Source organism: Gavialis gangeticus, unplaced genomic scaffold (assembly GCF_001723915.1).
Source record: "Gavialis gangeticus isolate Ggan-Ray unplaced genomic scaffold, GavGan_comp1, whole genome shotgun sequence".
In the NCBI taxonomy this organism is placed as follows: domain Eukaryota; kingdom Metazoa; phylum Chordata; order Crocodylia; family Gavialidae; genus Gavialis; species Gavialis gangeticus.
The window spans coordinates 15,581,483-15,590,579 of NW_017729019.1; the positions used below are offsets into that span (position 1 = coordinate 15,581,483).

Here is a 9,097-nt window from a genome sequence, read left to right on the forward strand (position 1 = left end):
AAGAAAATAGAAAGTAGTCTGCCTAAAGGACCACCTAACCTGACAGAAATCTCAGGAAAATAAAAATATCAAAGAGAGAAAAATCATATTACCTCTAGAAAAACATGCAAAGCCACCAGTGAACAAAGAAAAAGTGTAAATGAATACAGCAAAGAGAACAAATGTAAAGTTTCCAGGAGAGATTGGGTTGGGGGGGGTGCTGGAGCAGCTCTGAACAAAAATACCTTCTGAGCTTGGCTCACAGGGGAAGTTTGGAAATTTAAAGGAGTAGGATGCAGAGGGAAAAAACCTAACAAAGGTGACCGAGAGCATGGAGATACCTACCACTTGGAGGCATTTCAGAAGGGCAGCAGCTGTTAACTTCTGTTTGTTATGTGCAAATGTAGCAAAATTGCTCCAACTTTAACACGGCTTCATCCAGGGTTAAAGTTGCAGTGGCTGTGCTGCATTTATATTATTCTCAGCTTGTTCACAGGTAACTACTAGAATGTAACAGCTGCTGCCTTTTTGAAATGGCCTCAAACACACCCGTGTCCATGCCCTTAGATACCCAGAGCACAAGTGGCAAAGCTTCCTTTCGCTCCCCGGTGACGGGAGAGTAAAGCTGGCTAGTACTGAACTATGGCTGCCCGTAACATGCAGGCAGAAGGTGACAGCTCATCTCTGCCAGCGCTCTCCCCTGATGTAGCTGGCACTGACCACTGCTGGGCACAGATGGACCAGGCATTTCAGCGGCCTGATCCGGTGCAACAATTCTGAAGTTTCTGCGCCACGTGATTAGTCCCGTTTGGTAACAGTCAATTAGCTATCGAAACATTTTATTGGGATAATAAATGCAGAACAGATGTGCAAGGCCAAATTGACTTGCTGGCATACATGAGAGCAAAGGGATTTGGCCCCTTCTGTTTTTTGGGGGGGTGGGGGGATGGTTCATACAGAGGCAGTGGCGAGGCTCTCATCTCTGCCATGCGCTAGCCCGAGAGGGTGACGTCTGGGTGGGTTACCCACTGGGCAGTGTGTGCCAGATGCCACCCTCATCTGCTCCAGGCAGAGAGGCAAATTGGCCTGAGAGCCTGGTTCTTTAATTCAAGCTGTATAAAACTCAGCCTTTCAGCTTGGAGGACCCCAGAACATTAGCCAAGAAGGCAGTTGTCATGCCAGGCCTGTTAGAAGACCTAAGCCCTTGCATTTTGCAATTGGTCCCTTCATCTGAGAAAGGCAGCTCCCTCGGGACCTATCAGCACTACTCCAAGACCCCACCAAATGGACACGCTAAAGAGTATCACTTCCTGGAGCTGTTGTACATGAGCATAGACCTGCAGAGAGGACAGTCCATACAGGACATTAAGGTTTGCCTGGGGAAAGCTAGTCCTACAATCCTTTCAAATAGTAGTTCCCAAACTAAGGCTTGGGACCCTAGGTGGGGTCATGGCATTCGAACAGTAGGGTCCCAAGCCCTACAGAAGCACAATGATAGCAGCCAAGCTTGGACCAGAAATGGGGCTGCGAGCCTGGAAGCAGGGTTGACATGAGAGAGGATTAGGAATTGGCTTAAAGGAATTGGGTCCATTGGGGGAAAAAAATGCTAGGGTAGATTTCCGCTTTGAGGTCATAAAACCTGAGGGGGACAATAGAGGAAAGGAGCCCCTTGCTTCCTTGGGTTGCTTCTGTTTGTTTAATTTGTCTTTAATCCCTTCCTATCAAGGGCCTCGCAGTGACGCATTATTTATGATGCACAAAGTGCCGTGGCAACCATCCCATCCTCTGGAGCCAGCCCATGCTCATCAGCCAGAACTCAGAGCAAAAAACAATGTCTCTGCCTTCTGTGTGGGAGGAGGAGAAGGAAAGGGTTGGAAAAAAAGATAAAGATTTCAAAGTACTTGAGCAAATATTTACAGGTTCCAAGACAAAAATATATCTACAGTGTCATCCGGAGGATATAGGGGCTCAGGCTAGAAGCAAAGGCCACTCGCAGCTCCATTTGTTATATTGATTTATAAAGACTATGTATATTGATTTTCATGGGCTGTGCATTTAGCAAGGATGCGCAACTAGGACGAGACCTGTACTCTGGTGTTGGCAAGGGGCCATGGAGATGACTCCTGCCTGTTCCCTTCTTTGTAAAGTTAAAGTTTTGGAAACACCCCCTTGATCTAGAGGAAGTGTGATGCAAATGGGGAGCTTGCTCCAGGAGTGGAGGAAACCCTAGCTGGGGATTTACCTGTTAATGCCACAGTTTGAAGCAATGTAAGCCTGATCCTGAGAGGTCCCTTCAAGCTGCTTAAGGAGAAACTGGAATGGATCTCTGGGCACATCTGGACTGGGGTTTAGCCATCCCTCATCCATTGGGAAGAGGAAAACTGGAACTGGATTTCTGAAATGGAGACATAAGTGGACTACAGGGGCCCTGAATGCCCTCAGGGATGTGTCTGTCAAGTGAGGAAGCAAATAGAGCCAAAGGATAAGGATGCCTGCGTAGCCTTCAGATGGGGATAGTCCAGGCTGGTGGCCTAGGGACTTCGTGCTGTGTGTGCCGTTGCCAGTCCTCTGAGCCTCACAGAATGACAGCACTAGCCAGGGCCATGGGTGCTGTGCACAGACATTGTGGAAGCTCCTTTTGAACCTCTGTGTCCATGCCCCTCCATCCTGCCCCAAAGCTCCCAGGCCCTGGCTCCCTGCACGCAGTCAGCCAATGCACCTCTGTCCCTACCCCTTTGTCATGTCGATAAGAGGCTTCTGCGTAGATGCCCAGCTGAGTCTCCCTTGCTCCAGCCCCTTCCTCCTGCTGCGCTGAAGTGCCATGTCCTGGCTGGTATCAAGCACACAAGGGAGGACTGTGCCGCAGAGCAAGACCTGCTGGAGAAAGTGGCAGAGGAGCCGCGTGTAGGTAACCGCATGCTCCAAGCTGACCTGTTGCCCTTGGACAAGTAACAACAGCTTGTTGTGCCACTCGCTTCCTCCCATGGGGAAGAGGCTGTTTGTTCCCCTCTCTACATGGCTGAACTTTTGGCTGCCAGGCACCACTTGCTTTTCTCCCCTTGGGACAAGACAGGTGGCAGAGATGATACTAATTTGTTGCAGTTCAGCGAAGGTAGGTTCCTCTCGGGTGACTTCTTCATTGGCACTTATGGGCAGAAAAACATGATTTATAGAGTTGGATAAATAGATCCCAAGCCTGGAAGGGCTTTGACCTGGCTCTGGTTCAGACCCAGCATGGAGATAACAGATCTCTGTGCCGGTTTGAGAGCGGAGGTCTGCACCTGGGTTTTGGGTTGTGCCGTGTCTCCAGCTGACAGGTTACCAATGAAGCTTCAGATCGTATGACTCAAAAGCAGCTGTGTTGCTTAATAGCTGAGGGCCTGCAAAGAACCATATGCACGAGTGACTCTTTTTTGTCTTTGCTTTGCTGAAAAATGTACACGCTCGAGGCTTTTTCAGGATTGGGCCCCACTTTTCCAGAGCAAGGTGTAGGCTTCCCGTTGCCATGTCTGTGCTGGAGGGGAAGTGGTGAGTGAATTCATGTGAAAGACATTAGCTTGACAGCCTTTCTCAACACTCAACACCTGGTTATCCACAGAGAAGGGACCGCATGGGCTGAGGGACCGGGAGCTTACCAGGGTCACGTCTCAGCTCTGACCACCCAGCTGCCCAGCCACTGTGGGATCAAGGCTAAGCTTGAAGCCTTAAGACCCAGTTCTGGCGTGACTTAGTGAGTACCTGGGACCTATCCTCACATCTGAGATAACGTTGCAGTGTTGTGCCTCCAAAAGTCTGCTATACCTCCAGTGGTCTGCATTGTACCCTGGAACGTGCACATGCATGCGTGTGTGTGTCTGTATTCACAACCGCAGTTGTTAGAGCACAGCAGGCAGCCTATACAAATAGCCAGTCTCATTGGGAGTAACCAGTGTGTCCTCTAAGCTCACAGGCAAATTCTGGATATGTTTTACCTCTTAGCTCAGAGGCCTGGGTTTCCTTGTCCCGGGCCCTCTGCAGAAGGTAGCTCTTGTTCTAGTTAGTGCTAAGTTGTGCTTGAACCTTTCAGGAGTAACCCAAGGCTGAAAGAGCAGAAGTGGCTGCAGGTCAGGACTCCACAGTAAAATCACAGGTGGGTGCAACTGGGCTAGAATGACACCTTGGCAGAGCTGGGACAGGGTGGTGAGAGCTGTAGAAGGAAGGGTGCTATGGGCTGAGGTACATTGATATAGGGGGTGTGGGGCCAGGCTGTAAAGGGGGCTGTTGGGTAAGATTGGGGTGTATTGGCAATGCTATGTGCAAGGAAGCACGTAATGGCCAGATGGGTGAAGCTGCACTTGCAGGAAGGATCTCAGAGCACCCTGTCAAATGTTGCTCTCATTTACCTTGGCACATGTTAGAAGTAACTCCAGTTCAGTAGGTCGAGTTAGTCTGAATAGACCAGGATTAGATAAGTGATTGCTTCCATGATTCAAGTGCTCACCAAGAGGGAGACACCTGCATAGTCAGGATTTGGATAAGATGCCTGCCTTTGTCCAGCTGGAGCAGTGCAGGCTGAAGTCACTGCCCCAGTAAGAATAGCTCAAGTAGCAGTGACACACAGATGGTACTCACTGGCTTACAGATGACAGTAAAGCACTCGATGGCCAAGATGACTAGCAACCACAGGGCACCCTGAGCTAGCAGGAACCAGAGAGAGAGCAACCTAACAAGAGTGTGATGAGAGCGGTCCGAGGCTGCACAGACTGGGAGCCTGGTCTAGCGGCTGCAGCATAGGATCAAGGAGCAGGGTCGCATTGGTGAGATCAAGGACCAGCAACCTCTCCTTTTACAGCATCTAAATGGAGCTTACACAGGGCACAAAGACCATCTCTCAAGCATCCTAGAGCCAAGTCAAATGCTTAGGTGCCTCCCTCAGTATCCTGGAGCCCAGTGTAGCTCCAGGGATCACTGCTTGAAGTGCTCATCATTTGAAGTCAGTGGGCCTAAGTCTGACTTGGTGCAAGCAAGTGCAGCTCCAGTCGTGTGCGTTTGCTGACAACCACGGCTGAATCCAGCCTTGTGGCTTTAAGAGCATATCCAGTAAGCCTGTTCCTGCCACAGGTGGGGAAGCCAGGGCAGGTGCTTGTGTGTGCACACATTTATTTATCAAGGGGTAATCACACCTCAGGGGATCTTGAGCATTTAGCCTGTGCTACGAGCCTGTTAATGCCACCAGCAGGTGATTATCTGCTGATAACTACACATTCTGCTCCACTTCTATGAAGAACAGCAGCTCCTACTGCTTCCCATCAGTGTAAACTTTCTTCCCCTTTTTTTCCTTCCCCATAAATCCAGGCCCTCCTTGCCTGTTGCTGCGTAGAAATGGGAACCTGAATAATAGCAAGCGCCTGAAAGAGTGTAAAGGGCTGGCAGCCGCTTTCTGTTCTCAGGCAGAGATAGATCTCCCTACTTCCTGATGGAGACCAGATATTATTTACAATCCCAGGTACAGACCTAATGAATTCAGCCTCTTTCCCTGCCTGCAGCTTAAGCTGTTTCTTCGGAGGTATTCATGATTGGAAATTACAGTTCCCCCACCCCTTATCTTTTAATACTTCACTGCTTGATTGCGATCCCTTCTCTGCAAGGGTTTGTTCTTTGTGCTGTGTTGCAATTGGCCAGCTATGTCGGAAGCGACTGTTTCTGTTTGCTGAGAGTGTGGCTATATAATTAATTTGCACGCCTTTATTGCAAGTGTTTGTGTCAGCGCGCTTCGCTCATGCCCATGTCCGCAGGAGTGAAACATCAAAGGGCCTTGAGCGCGGTCGGATCAGGTGTGTCTAAAAGCACAGCTGAATAGTCACCGAAAATTTTCTGCGGGATTTGCAGAAAACATCATTTTCTGCTCAGAACATGATGGGCTGCACTCTGCTTCCAGTCCTGGATGCTGGCCATGTCATCTTTCCACTTCCTGAGTGCAGCCACGTCTGCCTTCAGCCCCCTAGCACGCAGCACAGCCTTGCTTTGCTCCTGGGTTTGGATTATGCATCTTTGCCTCCTCCATGATATGCCACAGGCTCCTCTGCTGTGGCCCAGACAGGACCCATCTTGCCCTTTCGCAAGCAAATGAGACCTTTCTCTCCCTCTCTGATTGGACTTTCCTTCCCCTCCCAAATACTGACCAGGTCCATCTTTTGTTCTTAAAAAATGGCATGGCTCCAAACGCTGCGGCTTTGCCACTGTAAGATGCATTGCTTCAGGCTGCTTGTTTTACATAAAGGCTATAGATAGCACCTTCCAAAGAGAATCTGGGACAGTCTTCCTTGCTCCAGGAGCCCTTACTGATGCACCAAGCAGATTTTGCCCTCCCCCACAGAGACAGATGTCTTCTGTTTATCCCCAGAACTGAACAGTGCAGGGCGAGTTTCCATGCAGTGCTTCCTGACCTGGAAAAAGGCCCATGAGGGAAGTTCTGGCTGTTTTAATCCTTGGTCTCTCAGCTGAAGCTGCCAACACATGAGCACAGTTATCACTTATGAGATGATGCTCATGATCTTGCATTCTCAGGATGGGACAAAGCCCTATGCTGGAAGAAATGCATTAATAACCATTTATCATTGGGATTACACAAATGTGTAGGAGCCCCAGTCATGGGTTTGGGACCAAGTTGTGCTGTGCAACATGGAACAAAAAGTGCAATGATGTCCCAAAGAGCTTACAAACTAATAAAGTGTGGGGGCTTTTCTGGGCAAATGACTCAAAGAAATTACTTTGTAAGCCAGATGCTGTTACGATATCGGTCTGCCGGGCAAAGCTGGTGATGCTTAGGATATGGGCTGAGGACAGATGGTGCTGGTGGGCTTGGGCTTCCATGTGGATCTGCCTCCCAGTCTTCCTTGCAGTACAGAAAGGAGGTACATTGCTTCGGCTCTTCATTGCTATCACGGTTCTGAAGGAGGTAAATGAAGATCTAAACCTGGTCTCGTGCTCTTCAGGAGACGGTGACTGAGAAACTTTTCCTGCTTTGTATGGTGGGCTGAATTTAAACCTGTCCCGTTATTTCTCTGTGCCTTCCTCATATTGCCCGTGTGTACAGGAGACCAGATCGTAATGGATTCCAGTAACTGCTAGAGATCTTGAACCAGAACCCAGATCTTCTTCAGACCATGGGAATGATCAGCTCCGGGTCCAAACTTTGCTACTGGAGACCCACGCTCTCTAATGGACCTCAATCAGATCATCAAGTCTGAACCTTCTCAGAGTCGAGGCAAGTTGGGATGTGGTCTTCCTGGCTTCGTTCCTAACCATTTCCAATCTGGGCTGGATCCAAACCACTGATCTGTGAATCAAGAGACTCTATATCCAGTATCTCAGGGGTTCTCAAACTAAAAAAGGGGTCGCTAACTTCCCAGGGGTACGCACGGCGGCACAAGGAAGCGGTGTGTGGAGGCGGCGCGGAGTGGTGGATGGCAGCAGCTGCCATGTGCAAGCTCCCTGTCCCCTGCTGCCACCAACCAGCGCTCCACGCCACCACTGGGGTCGTGGTACCACAATGTTTTAAAACCCCTGCAGTATCTCAAGGGTTTCTGAAGACCACGTTTCAAAGAGATGTGTGTCAGTGTGTAGTACCTGAGCACAATAACCCCCACACACTCGCCTAAGTAAAAGTCCCAAGTATGCACGTGCATATGTTGTAAGGTCTGTATCTGTAACCAGCTTCAGCCAAAGAGGTTGTAACCAAAAAAGTAATGAAAAAAATGTCTGATTTCACACCGATAAGAGGGCTGTATTGTTCTGGACTGGAGCACTGTGAAGCTAATGTGACTTAACAAACTAAGCCACCCAGCTGCTTTCAAGGAGCCTGCACAATGTTACTAATATAATGTCCGGATGCTGTGAGACGGTAGGTTCCAGGCTTGCTGGCTCCTAGAGATACAATCTAGGGATCAAATACTCAGCCAGGACAAACCTGAGTAGCTCCATTGATTTCCTCTCTGGCCCTAGGTATAAAGTTGGCAGAGTTCCCTTCCCACCTTCATTCTTTTCAGGAGCTCGGCTTCCTTCCCTTTGCAGCTTCTGGTAGGGGAAGCAAACGTCAGGCCAGATATCACAAGCTCTGCTCTTTGCTTGATTTGAATCTAGATGTTCATCAGGTTAGCAGCAGGCAGAGCAACACCCAAAGGACTCAGCTCAACTTGGCGGAGGAAAATACTTTGCTCCGGACATATTCAGGGCAGAAATGTAGAGTCCTCCAACATCTTTTATCCACTAAGAGTGAAAATGGAAAATGGTGGTGTCTGTTAGACGAGGAAACTCTTATACATTGCATCCCAGAGGTGAGCTCCATGGCTGTATGAACAGCTTCATGCCCAGGGTGTGACTGGAGAATCAGGTAACATCTGATGAAAGTGGAGATCATGTGTCTTTTCCAGTGCAGTTCAGTGGCTTCTGTCCTCAACAGATGGATGTTTTCTTCTCTTTGGGCCAGAGACTTTCTCTTATTAGGTATTTGTACTACACCTAGCACAATGTTTGGCCTAGTTTTTAGCATCTGTGCCACTGGATTGACCATCCTAGTTCTTCTTGGTCTGCAGAGCCAAGAACTGCAAAAGGAAGGCTGGTGAACAAACCATGGACCAATTCTCCTTCCAATTTGCGCAGCAAAGTAAGAACCACGTTAATAAAAATCCATCAGGAAACAAACAGGCCTTTTGAACCCTTCCCTCCAGCCCACACATGTCCTGAATGCACCAGCCTGACTCCCCCAGAGGGAGAAATTCCACCTCGTTGTCTTGCCCCGGCTCCCAGTTGGCCTCCCAGACAGAAGCGATCTGGTGCAATGAGTTAGCTTTGCAGCACTGAAATATGGCTTTGTGACTTTAAAGAAGGGCTCCAATGCCCCATCCAGCTGCTGCACGGGTCTGATGAAGAATATATACACTCCTTCTCCCACACCCCTCACAGTAAATTATCTGCAAGAGTTATGTGAAGGGAATCATTCCCAGGTGCAAGACTGGAAGCTGAAAATCTGGCCCAAGTGGCAGAATTATGTTAAGTGCATTTGGCTGAGTTTATAATGATTTTCTCTGAAAGCTTTGTATGAGTCTCTTAGGAAGGACAAGAACCAACCCCAGACAAC

The 9,097-nt window shown here is 49.0% G+C and overlaps 1 long non-coding RNA gene across 2 annotated transcripts in view; it reads left to right on the forward strand.

Annotated features, from left to right (window-relative positions):
- LOC109295364 overlaps window positions 1–9,097 on the forward strand; it is a 23,966-nt gene that overhangs the window by 8,358 nt on the left and 6,511 nt on the right. Inside the window, exon 3 of one of the 2 annotated variants that reach the window (XR_002096733.1) lies at window positions 3,578–3,709. The exons of the other annotated variant lie outside the window; for it this stretch is intronic. This is a non-coding gene — a long non-coding RNA (uncharacterized LOC109295364). The remainder of the gene's footprint in view (window positions 1–3,577; window positions 3,710–9,097) is intronic. 2 annotated transcript variants of the gene reach the window in all.